We start from the raw sequence: 13,299 nt of genomic DNA on the forward strand, positions 1-13,299 counted from the left end.
CTCCTACAAGATTACAAAGCAGACAAAACACACACACACACACACACACACACACACACACTAATCATCAAGTGTCACGCTACCGCCGCCGCCGCCCTACATCATCGCCGGTGCCAGTATCAATAATGCCGAGGCCACCGCGCAGACGCAGTGCCATTAAGGGGACGCGTTAGGCCTAAGGCGGCACCGTGATGGAGTGTCCCGCGCGGCACCTCCATGACTCAAGGAGGGAGAGGGGGAAGGAGGGAGGGAGGGAGAGATGGAGGTAAAAAAAAAAAAAAGGAGGGGGAAAAAAGAATGAAGAAAAAAAAGGTCTTATATAAAAGTAAGGATAGGAAAGGGAGCTGAGCGAGGGGAAAAATATGTATTATCACCCTCTTTTTCCCCTCTGATACATATTTTCTTGAGGGCCTCCGTGAGCGCCGCGTCTCGCCTCACAAAACACGCAAACTTTTACTGAAGATCGCTTAATGAGAAAGTTTGGAGATGCCTTAAATAAAACTGTGAAATATATACGAAAAAATAAAGAAGACCACGAAGTTTTACGCTAACGAGGAACAACAATAAATAAACACAGAAAAGACTACACGAAAACACTCACATAAAAAAGATAAATAAAATACATATCAAAATTGAGGATATCGCATATTGAGGTAACAAATAATAACAGATAAATATCATAAAGCAGCAGAACAAACAAAAAAATAGTAAATAAGTATATAGAGAAATACAGAATAGAAAAGACTACATGAAATCCAGACAAAAAAAAACATAATAAAATACACATAAAAAAAAGATTACCACGTATTGAGCTAACAAATAATAACAAATAAATATACTAGAGCGGCACAACAAACAAAAAGTAAGTAAATAAGTATAAAGACAAATAAATAAAGAGAAGGGGCGGGGCGGTCAGCGGTGTATGGAGGGGCGAAGGTCCGTGGCGGTGAGATAAAGGCCTGGAGACAATAGCTATCGGTAGGCCTAAATGAATTTAATGGGCTGTGAGGGGGAGTGAGTCTGGCACTGCGTCAAGAGTGCCACCAACCACCCCCTTGACCCCCTTCCAGGCCTCCTCCTCCCCCCCTTTCCCCCGCCCCTCTGTCCTTCCTCTCCTCTCCCTGCCTAACACTCTTACTCACTCTAGCCGCCCCCCCCCCCCCCACTCCGCCCCAAGCTGCTGCCACTAGTCACTCAACGAACATTCTTTTCCTCACCTTTACTTACAATCTTTTTTCATCACCTCTCTCCCTTTTCCTCCCCCTCCCTCAAAAAACGACAAAAGGAAGAACACTCGTATCATTAAATAAGATAAGAGTAATAAACCAAATAAAAAAGGGAAGTTACGCGACTATTTTCAGCTTATTCAAAACTGAGTACTCCCTACGTGACCTGAAAACATGAGCCACTGATCTACACGCATATAATTTTTTGCATTTTTCACACACACCAAAAGAACAAATGCTTCCTGTATACTCTTAAAATACAATAAAATAAAGTAACTCACGCGATGAAGAACCCTGATTTCCAACTTATCCCAAACTAAGAGTATCTATATATTATCTAAGGACATAATCCATTCATTTAAACGTATTTCCTTTTGTTTTTCCACGCACTCCAGACAAGAGAAACATAAATGTGCTTCCTGTGTACCCCAAACAAAAACAGTCTATTATAAACTTCAAAACAGATTGGAAAGAGAAAATATTAGTGATAACAAACAAATGAGGGCGACATTAACGTTAACTAGGGTCAGTGTAATGGAAAAGTGACACACATCGACATAATCAAACAACATATTGATTCGCCTGATATGAATGATATGAGTAATGAACGCATACATAAACGCACGGATAAACAAACAAACCAGCAAACACACACACACACACACACACACACACACACACACACACACACACACACACACAGGCTCCCTCTAACGCCTCACTTCAACTAATGGCCAATCGCGCTAATGACTCTTTAAGCTGCCGTAAAAAAAAAAAAAATAGCAACGACAAGCGAGGCTCCATTGCTCCCCCATCACAGCTTCCCCTCGTCTCTCCCCTCCTCTCCTCTCCCCTCTTAGACCTTCCCCGTCCTCTGCCCTCCTTCACCCCCCATCCCCACCCCGCGGCAAGAGGCTGAGAGGCTGATAAAAATATGAGAATCTCTTAGTTTATTATTTACTGATTATATTTAGGAGATACACACACTGAGGAGCTGCTAATGGGATTTATTCGAGGTGCTGGCGAGCGGCGAAGGTCTCTAAATTCAACGTTTTATCTCGCGGGTAACAAATTATTTTTATGAATTTATCTGACTGGAGCGTATTTGGTTTATATTATCTTTTTTTCTACCCCACCTTCGCTCTTAATGAGATTTACCTGAGCGTCGCTTCTCGCCCTTAGCTCGCACTCAGTCATGGGTAACGCGGTCCTCAGGTATTGTGGTATTTGGAGTCGAGGTTCATTTTTGCAGATCAGCTCCGGAGGGGGTCGAGATAAGGGAGAGTGACTAGCCTGGGTATGAGTAGCTCCCGGCGAGTCAGCATTCCGGCGTGTCAACTGCTGAATATTCTGAATGATGATGGAAGAGAGAGCGGAGTGGGAGAGGAGAGTCAGAGGAGGGGACCGAGGATATCAAGGGAAAAAGATGACACTATATATGGATAAGGAAAATAAATTACGGAGAAAGGGGGAGGAGCATAAGGGGACGCGACATAAGGAGAAAGAAAACGATGGAGGGATGAGATTTTAAGGGTAAGGTGAAACAAAGATAAAAACTCCATACGAAAATAATTATGAATCGCAAAACAAAAAGAAAGTTGGTGCATAGAAACATAAAACTGAATAAAAAATAAAAAACTACCATATTAAAGAAAAAAGAGGGCAAGGAAAACGAAAACAATTATGTATCAGAAAAACAAGAAGAAATTTGGTATAATGAAACATGAAACTGGATAAGAAAAAAAAGACCATATTGAAGAGAAAAAGAGTAAGGAAAAGCTTTAAGGATATTACAAAGTTTATGAGGTGAGAAAGCGTGGACGCGCTGTAAACATGAAACGTGGATAACAAAAATGAATGGAAGGAAGGAAGGAAGGCAGGAAGGAAGGAGGAATGCGGAAGAGGAAGGAAGGAAGGAAGGAAGGAAGGAAGGAACGAAGAAAGGAAGAAAGGAAGAAAGGAAGGAAGGAAGGAAGGAAGACTGCGGAAGAGGAAGGAAGGAAGGAAGGCGGTTGTATAAGGAAGTGCGTAGTAACTAGAACGAAGAAAATAAGAAGCGTGAGCAAGAACATGACCACAAAAAAAAGAAAATACAGAGAGAGAGAGAGAGAGAGAGAGAGAGGGGAAGAGGGGCTGAAATGTGAGAAAGGCTGTGATGGCGTGATGAGTGGGACAGGAAGAGGGAGGGGGTAATGTATGAGGAAAGTGGAGCATCTCTCTCTCTCTCTCTCTCTCTCTCTCTCTCTCTCTCTGATTCATCAAGGAGAGGAGTGAACGGGAAAAAGAATGTAATATCTAGCACAGTCTATCACAGGTTCGGAGGGGTCGGCGCGCCCCTGTCTTTGCCGCATTCCACACTCTCTCCCCTCCGCTACACGCTATTTTTATTCATTTACGCACTTTTATTCTCTCACTTTTGCCTACCCGCTTACGAATGGGATTACTTTCCGAAGTGTCTCTTTCTCTCTCACTCTCTTTTTCTTAATTGGTGTGCGAGTGAGCGAGATGATGTATGCAGGTGGGTGGTATAATTGTTTCTTCTTATAGATTTCGGTGTGTGTGTTTATGGGGTGTAGAAAGGGATGATTTAGTAACAAGTGAAAGGTACGCCATATTTAGTTGCCTTGGTCTTCTTTATTTCTTGCCTATGTGGGTTTTTTTTTTTTTTTGTGTGTGTTTAAACGTTGCCTTTAGAACACTTTAATTTAATTCACGTCTCAATTACTGCTCTTACTATACTCGTTTCTTGTTTTGTTTTTTCAGCCACATTTCTTTTGACCTCGTTGCTCTCTCTCTCTCTCTCTCTCTCTCTCTCTCTCTCTCTCTCTCTCTCTCTCTCTCTCTCTCTCTCTCTCTCTCGGCAACATTTAACCAATTCCTAAATGAAAGGCGAGAAACTACTTGCTAACTCGCAAAATGACGCGACTTTCACTTTCAACTTTAATACAGCGGAAAAACTTGAACTTTTAGCATTATTCAAATTAAACTTTTGAAGCCTCACTTAATTAAAGGTAAAGTTACAGTGAACAGATCAGAGCCAGACGGAAATAGGAGCACGGAAAATAATTAACATGTATATTACCTTTAACAATATGACACTTTGATGCAAGATTCACGTCAAGCCTCATTTTTTCCCACTTGAAACTTTTACATTAACATCAAAAACCTTTTTTTCCCCCCGACGACAACGTGTTAGAATTTATGTTAGGGTTTGAATCATTCAGCAGACTAATAACACACACACACACACACACACACACACACACACACACACACACACACACACACATGCACACACAACATCACGGGCTGTTCTGGTCGTTCATCATGCTTACATAAACAGGAGCTTTCAACATGCATATACAATTTACTTAAAATGGAAATACATTGAATTATATATACAAACATAAGTACATAAAAACGTAGCCACTACCCAATTCTTTGTTCAAGTGTTATTTATATCTATTAAAATAATTTTCATATAGTTATTTGTGGTATCTTAGTTCCCTTCCTTTGACTCTATGTAACCCCGCCACGCCCCTGGAGACAGCAAACTAGGCCTTCAGGAAACAATAGAGGCCGGTGGTGCCCTGCGGTGGCCGGGAACAAAGGCCTCGGCTGTGGGCTGTGGAGGGCCGCATCATCATATACAGCGTCCGAAAACTGCGTGCTGGACCCTCCTGGCTATTGATCGACGACGTTACACTGAACTGCAATAACCCGGCACAGTGGGCGTCTTCGTCACGAGCCTCGTCATGGTCACTACGCCGCTGCGCCCCGTGTCTGAGGCCCCGCCAGCCAAGCGTGTCTGCTATCTCCGCTTAAAACCTCCCTAATAAATGTCGTGTACTCGCCTCAACACTCCACAAACTCCTCCTCGCCTGCCCGCCTTTCTGTTCCGCGTTATAAAGTCTCCGTTCTCCCAATTTTGCGTCCGGCTCCGTTTTCTCTCTCTCCTCTATCGTCGTTTCCCTTCTCGTAACAGCAGGTTCCCATTTTCTATCTTGCTCAGCGCCATAAGTCAGCGTAATCCCTAATCTACCTCATAATTCTCGTCCTAATTAATACTTGTCGGGTCTAACTGTAAGAAGGTAATTTGCTCGAGTATAACTGCACGCAAAAATGGCCCTTCATGCCCTCCCGGAGCGCTTGCTACAAACGCCCCTGTTGCTCGCACGCCCGATAAGTTATTACCCCCAAAAACGAGTTTCACTATAATAATCGCCAAAATTTTCCAATCATGCTTTTGCTGGAAATTAATTCTCCCTACGGAGTTTTATTTCGTTCATTATTGACTACAGTAAATAGTGCAAAAGGAGAGTAATAACCGGAGGAGGTGGACGCCGGAGAGACTTGGCTACCGCCGCCGCTGCCCGGCACTGCCGAGGCACGACTACCGCGGCAATGGCTGGCCGGGTGGTTGACGTAACCTTTATTGAAGGGCAGCAGTACCGAGGTGCTGAACCGCATTATCCCGCCTCTATGTCGCTCGCTAAACGCCGTTCCAGTACTTCACAAGTTGGCCTCAACGTTTTCCCGAGACGTGTTGAAGAGTGGCGGGTTCCGTGTGAGACAATGGACACCCAGCCTCGGCCTTCCATGCGAAAAAAATATAAATAAAACTCCAAGTCTGGCGCATGCATGGGGTGTCAACTCCTGGGCACAGGAAGGGCTTAAGCGAGGGACGGTCCATTAGGCGAAAATGGTCCATTGTAGCTATTTGATTCTGATCCTAATGGCCCGAAATCAATTATAGCCTTGTGTCTTGGAGCCTCGTGATTAACTAGCTCGTTTTTTGATAACTATTTATTGCACGCAGCGCGGTACAAGGGCGTAAGCGGCAGATAAGGCCGGGCGGGCTTGAGGGCGGGAATCGTGGTGGGAGGAGGGAGCGTGGCTGACCTTGTGGGCCGCCACCACCGAATTGTCAACAACGACTTCTGTCCGTGGCGGGGGCCTCACGCCCGCCCCGACGACCAGCCCCGCTGCGGGTGTTCGGGGAGGATTTAAAAACAAGGTCTTGCAGCGTCGGGTTTCGGGCGAGGGTCGTGTTCCCGCGGCGGCACAAGGCAGGGTCAGCGGGGACTCACCTCAGCCGCCTGACACTTGGGTAAAGATGCAATTATTTTGCCAGACAACACAGATTTACGACCGCTGCATAATCGTGTAATCTTTTAAGGGATGTATTCGTAAAAAGAATTATCAAATATCTCCTCCGGGACAATTTATGGGTTACTCGCAATAGGCTGACTCCTCCTTTCTCAGGCTGTAATTTACTAAACATCAGCACAGTAATCATGGCCATTCATCATCCGGGCCTCGCTCCGCCCACTGACTCATGAGGCCGGGCTCCCATAGCGGTGGGTCACTTACACCCAGACTTTTCACCACCGCTGCGTCGCCGCCGAGGAAATGGCGCGGCGGGGCAGGAACTTCAGACATTTACCTGTGCCTGCCTCCCCCGCGCGGACCCACCCACGGCAGTCATGCGAGAACCTGTGAGAGTCTGAAAAATGTGTATGTATAGAAATTACGGGAGACATGATTTCAGGCTTGCTAAGGCGCTCCTAACACTGTTATGGCAAGATTTACTGCCGCCTGGGAGAAGGGGCGAAGGGAGGCGCATCGGGCGGCCGGCCAGCCAGGCTCCCTCGCCCCTGGAGCTGCCCACACACGTTCCCTTCATTTATTTTCTACTTATAGATTAAATCAGAATACATAAAAAGAAAGGGCTCACGAAGATTTACGTTTTCTTTACCAGCGAAATACAACTACTACACGTTTTTTTTTTTTTTTTGTGAAACACTCCGGGAGGAAAGACAAAATGAAACAAATCAGAATCACTGACTCTTTGATATGGACAAAAGAGAAACGCTATCTTTTTTTTTTTTTATTTTTTTTTTTTTTTGCATCCACCTGCTCAGGGCGTCGGGCTGCTTTTATCTCGCCTGCGCCCCGTCCGTCATCGCAGGCCGTGTATGTACCAGAGACAAGCGCCATCGATTACTCGTGTCGCGGTGGCCAGACTCCCGCCAGACGCGACGCCAACACACTTCACGACAACGATAAAGAAAAAAATCGTATACACATAAATCTCTTAAACACGAAAGGAGTTTTAATCACAAGGGAAGGAGCAGGCAGGAGGGGAGGGAAGAGAGAGCACGAGAGAGGGAGAGAAAGACTTGACATGCACGTTGGACAGGAGCTTCGTTAAAAATATTCGCAGCAGCAACGGCGGCCACCGAAGTTAAGGTATCAATGTATTATCTCCTTACATCACTCGGCCCATAAATCCGGCGCCTACAAAAACACTTGGACACGGACGCCTTAAAAGCATGTAGCTCCTATTAGCTCCCCCGGGACGAGACACGTTGATGAATTAGAAGCAAGTGAAGCCAGGCAAGAGTTTACGATAATGGCCGGGCCTTGCAATAGAGACGTACGGCCTGTGTGGGCGCTGATCAATAAACATTACCGGGCCGAGTCGCTGTTCGTCGCGGCCACCAGATGGAGCCTGCGAGTTGGTGGTCATGACTTAGCGGCTAATTAACTCGATCGGACTTTATATTCGGAGGGAAGCAAAGGGTTAATTAGTTTAAGATGAGAACAATGTCTAATTAGTGCACATCATCCTATTCTTCATCCCCAGCTTCAGGAAATTGAGAAAAACTGGTTCGGACGATATATAAGATTTGGAGGAGTGATAAGGCGAAAAAAAATCAATTACAACAAAAAGTAACAAAGTGGGGCAAAGAATGTAAAGAAAAAATACTAGTTTATGGTAACGTATAGAGAAAATAAAGAAAAAAAGAGAGAAAGGAGAAAAAAAGCGAACCATCTCTTCTCTACCTAATGTCTTTCAGTAAACAGGTCAGGGAGAGGGGCAGGAAATTAAGAGCCGCCTCGGACGCATCCTGCACTACTCCACAATAGTCAGGGGGCGCTTGTTTGTCCGCGATGAGGCACTTTAGATGGAGGAGAAACAGCCATGACCGAGAGGTGCATGACCAGGTGAGCGGAAATGGCCCAGGTAAACCAAAAAGCCTGCCATCCACCCAACCAGCCAGCTAGCCACATGCCAGCCATAAGCCAACCACAAGAAAAACACCAGCCATCCGCCCATCCACAAGGCAGCCACTCAGCCACCACCCAGTCAGCCACAAAACAGCAACAAGACAATCTACAAACGAGCCAGCTCCAGGTGTGTGTTGCAAGCACCCGCGCGGCCGCCACCTCCCCACCGCCGAGCAGCCTCAGTGAAATCCCTTAGATTTTATCACCATCTAATGTTGTGATGGCGGAGCTCGGGACTCACCGCCGCGGAAACGATTTCTTATGCATAAAATGATTCGACGACTATAATTAGCGTCAACGCGGATTGTTAGTCTTTTTTTTTTTCAAACGAATGAAGAGCCAAGGAGTCACCCTTCTGTACGCCGCCCACTGTGACCATGACCTGCCTGCCTGCCGCCTGCCCGTCCTCCTCCGCGATCACAATAAAATATAAAATAAAAACGCAGCTCCTATGGACACAAATGCGTATTTACGTCCCTCTCTGAGGCTTTTTTTCAGCGCAAGAACAGGGTAGAGATTTTCAGACCGTAAACCATCCATAACGAGGTGATCCTTCTCAGGCCTTCCCGGGGGGTGGCGGTGAGCGGTCGGCGCAGACGCTGTTACATATAAAGAAGTGTTTCACAGGAGCGTCGCTGTGGTTCACTTGACGTATAATTAACCAGGAGCTACGAACCTCTTCCAGAATTCTTTAAATGTAATCATTTCCTTTTAACAAGCTTGGCATCCTCAAGCAATTATCTCGATGAGTACAGCAGCCAATGCAGCTCCTCCGCCGCCACCGGCGCCGCCACAGCGCAGCAGCCACCGTCTCTGCAGCATTAGTGGCGCGGGATTTACTAGCGATTTCAAGTAGCATCCGGGTAATTGTGGTCAGAATGGAGGCGAAGTGAAAGTATAAAAGATGAGGAGCCAATAAACAGCTTGAGGGGGTTATTCTTCACGAGGGGAAGCATCGCACCTAATGCTAATGGACATGATTTTAATATTTAATGAGGCTACTAAGAAGAAAAGGTGCTGCTGTTCTAATCGCATAAATAAAACTCTTGATGTTAATGTTCGGTCCATAATTTGTCAGGGAAAAAATGAGAACACTCGTGCAACGACTTCAAGGATGTTCATCAGTCTTATAGAAACAAAGTAAAAAAAAGTTGTTTTGCTTGTTTAGTCTTCTTTTCATGTAGTACTGGCTTTGTCACCTCTTAATGATACAAAAAAGGCATAATACTGCACAGCAAAATTAAAAACAGCAGAAGTAATTTTACTAGTGAAGTTGTAGTAGTAGTAGTAGTAGTAGTGGTAGTAGTAGTAGTAGTATAGGGAATGTAGAAACAATGCACAGTAGTGGCAGCAGTAGTATAGTGACAGCAGCAGCAGCAGCAGTAGTGGTAACAATATCAAAAGCAGGAGCAGGTGCCGTAGTAGAATAAGAATATAAATTGCAGAAGCAGAAGTAACCTTAGAACCAGCAGTAGCAGTAGTAGCAGTGATGATGGGGGAATGGGAGGGTGAAGAAGGCAGCAGCAAAAGAAGCAGTAGCAGAAAGCAGCGGCAGCATGGGCGTTGTAAATCGAGGAGAGGAATGAGGCCTGAGGGAGGGTGTGCAGCAGTCTTAGTGTGTGTGTGTGTGTGTGTGTGTGTGTGTGTGTGTGTGTGTGTGTGTGTGTGTGTGTGTGTGTGTGTGTGTGTGTGTGTGTGTGTGTGTGTGTGTGTGTGTGTGTGAGTTACTCGGTCCTGTTCTTCACCTCTCGCGTGGCACAAACACTTCCTGGATATTTTTTTCTACATTTCTCAGAGATAAACCTACGCAAGAAAATAATCACCATTGCCGACTCCCATAAAAACAAGTCACCTCAGCGTCATATATAATGTTAATCTTACACAAATAATTTAAGTGGACATAAATGAGGGCAATTATTCTCACACAATTAGCATGAGTAGCACCTGGCACATTCATTAGGGAAAAAAACATCTGTTACTGCAATCAATCTGGTAGTATATATGTTTCTTGCCGCCTCTCGTTAAAATATCACTCGTTTACCCTGCCATCCAACCTGTTTGATGTCCCAGGCTGAGGTAAGGAAAGGATGCAATAATGGATTAATGACTATATTAGCATAACATCGAGAGGAGAAGAGGAGGGCTATCATGGCCAATATAAAGAGTAAAGAGGGCGTGGCGAGAAGGAGGCACGTGTGTGTGGGGAGATAAACGGCATGGAGTTAATATGACGAACTGTTGCATGATTAAAGGTGAGGCGCGGCAGGCACTCCTCGGCGCTCTTTTTCGAAGTTTGCGCGTTATAAAAACTGGAGGCGCCGAGTCGACTCATACCACTCTGAACTTTGGGTTGACCCACTGCTAGTCGACGCTGGCAAAAAGGGAAGGTTTAGGAAGGGCAGCACGCCATACCGCTTCCACTAACTTGGCGGGCCGCAAAAATACTTCAACAAAAACAATTACAAAACAAAAAATAAAAATAAAAAAGGAAAAGTGCATCATGTTCCCCACTTAGTAAATGTGATTCTCATCCACTAAAAAGCTACTCCATAACTATTCACCCAAACACAACCCTTTCTAGTAGCTCTTTCAAATCAGTTTTATGTATCACAAAAATCACTCGAAGAAACAAAGTGCTCACTATTCGGGGCAGCGATCAAACACGTCACGTCACTATCACCAGCAGTGTGACCACAACGATGCTCTCGGGAAACCAAAAATGAAATGTGGGACATTCATTTTCTCACGCTGAAGAGAAGCCGCGATGTGCATGTAGAATGAAAAAACTTTGTCAAGTGAAATACGATCTACGGTCACAGTGCATTCTCTGGTTTCTTGATATCTGAGTCAAGTATGTTTGGTTGCCATCTAGTCTCCCACAGGACACAATATCCTATCACAAGAGCCACTCCGGGTCCACAAAACACCCAGAACCTAGAATTGAAATCCCTCAACACTTCACTATCCTGCAACGTGTCCAGATCCTCACCCTTGAGAACACCTATTTTCTCATCTCTCTCAATCATGCAATGGCTCACAATGTTCACTTAAAATCAGTTTCAGCGTGTGAATGACATGAATGTGATACAACGGCTCGGTATGAGTATCACACACTAAAATAGGATATGCCGCTCAAGCTGTTGTTTTCCATCACAGTGCCAGGCCAGAACCAACAAACAAACGTCTGGCTTGCTCCACTGACTGACTCACTCGCACACGTTTAGAGCCCGCTGAAGCTATTTCAGTCTCGGGCAAGGCAAACATCACTGCAACACCACAAGAATACTATGAGAACCGATCCGTGTGGCGAGGCGCTCTTTATCACTAAACAGAGATGGACTCACTCCCTTGCGGAATCAGCGCGTCCCGTAGCAGATGACACCACCACGTGAGATCCTGTAAACACTTTCACCTTCAACAAACACACCGCAACACAGGACAGGTTGCAACACACCCGCCACAGCACGAGGGCCAGAGCGCACTTGGCTGGGAAACACGTGAGGGAGTGTGAAGCTCTGACGTATCAACACCACCCCGCGTCGGATCAAGGCGTCGTGGGCTATATCCATCACAGCCTCCTCCCTCAACAGGTGCAAAACTCCGATAGGAACCACACGCGGCGGCAACAGGCTCTCCTCCAAGACGCAGCATATGCACACTAAAACCAACACAGCGTCATATGGCAGTCAGGGGGAGAGGTTCCTTCCGCCCACACACTGCACAAGGTTACCACACAATCTTCCCGTACCCATCATCTGAAAAACACATGCACACTCCCCACACCCTCCACATGGGCATCAGGTAGCATACTCACTGCTGGTTGGTGACGGAGACGAATGCTACTTCAAAATCACAAACCCAACACTCGAGCACAAAATCCCCGGTTAGCCCACACGCCCGTACACGCCGAGACTGTAAGCAACCCTCGCACAACACCTGAACTATCTACTGCACTGGGCCCTATACGCGTCTCCAAAGACCCCCACCTCCTCCCCCCACGCTCCCCCATGCACCCTGCACCCACCCCTCCTGACCCTCCCCTCTTACCTAACCCCCCCCTGCCGTCTCCTCCTTCTTTTCTTCCATCTCCTCTACCACCTCCTCCTCACCCTCCTCCTCCTTCCTCCTCTTCCTCCTCCCACTTTGGCGTTGATGGCGTCTGCAACTGCCCCAAGAGCGACAGTGCTAGTGAGGTGCATCGTGCAGGCAACATATGCAATCATTTGGAAAAAGAGTGAACTCCGACTTTGCCTTTTGATTCCAATGTGGCAACTCGGGTGTATGAGAGGGTTGCAACAAACGATAATTTAGGCATTTAAGCAAGTACGAGGTCTTGTGCGAAACACTCCGACACGACCCTCCTTTCTTTACGTTTCAGAGCGGGCGATGAGCGAAAGGAAAGCAGACGATATGGTATTTATTTTACCCGGAAGGTGAGACAAATTATGCCAGAAGTGACAACCGGATCGAGAACACCTCTCATAGATCTCTCCCCAAAGGTGTTTTTGCTCGCCTCCCCAACAGGAAAACGACCCATATTGAGCGATTAACTTAAGTCCATGATGGCTGGTGACGCCTCGCAATAAATTAATGTCCCCCGCACTCCCCCTCCTACCCCTCCCTCTCCGCCCCCTCTAATTATCACCATCCTGCGACCTCCCTCACAGCTGCACCACCACAATCTTTTACCACCACCAGCACTACTACCACTACCACCATCGTCGACAACACCACCAACACCAGCACCACCACAGCTCCTCCTCTCATTTCTCTTCCTTCTCTTACTGCTGCTGCCACAGTCCCTCACCTCCGCCACTGATACTAATACTTTCATCACCACATTCCCCACTGATCTCATCACCACAATTATTTTCACCATCACCACCACCACTCGCTCCTCCTCCCTCCCTCCGTCCGCCACTATACGTCACCACTCTCCACATAACCACCAGCAAGCGTCGTCTCTGTCGTACCTGCGTTTGTTACTTTCTTACACCTT

At 46.3% G+C, this 13,299-nt stretch overlaps 1 long non-coding RNA gene across 1 annotated transcript in view; it reads right to left on the reverse strand.

The window, feature by feature from the left end:
* Positions 1-12,242, reverse strand: part of LOC127008925 (uncharacterized) — a 100,576-nt gene extending 88,334 nt beyond the window's left edge. The window contains exon 1 of the long non-coding RNA XR_007761462.1: positions 12,115-12,242. This is a non-coding gene — a long non-coding RNA (uncharacterized LOC127008925). The remainder of the gene's footprint in view (positions 1-12,114) is intronic.
* Positions 12,243-13,299: the final 1,057 nt, after the last annotated feature.

This window comes from Eriocheir sinensis, chromosome 39 (genome assembly GCF_024679095.1).
Source record: "Eriocheir sinensis breed Jianghai 21 chromosome 39, ASM2467909v1, whole genome shotgun sequence".
Lineage (NCBI taxonomy): Eukaryota > Metazoa > Arthropoda > Malacostraca > Decapoda > Varunidae > Eriocheir > Eriocheir sinensis.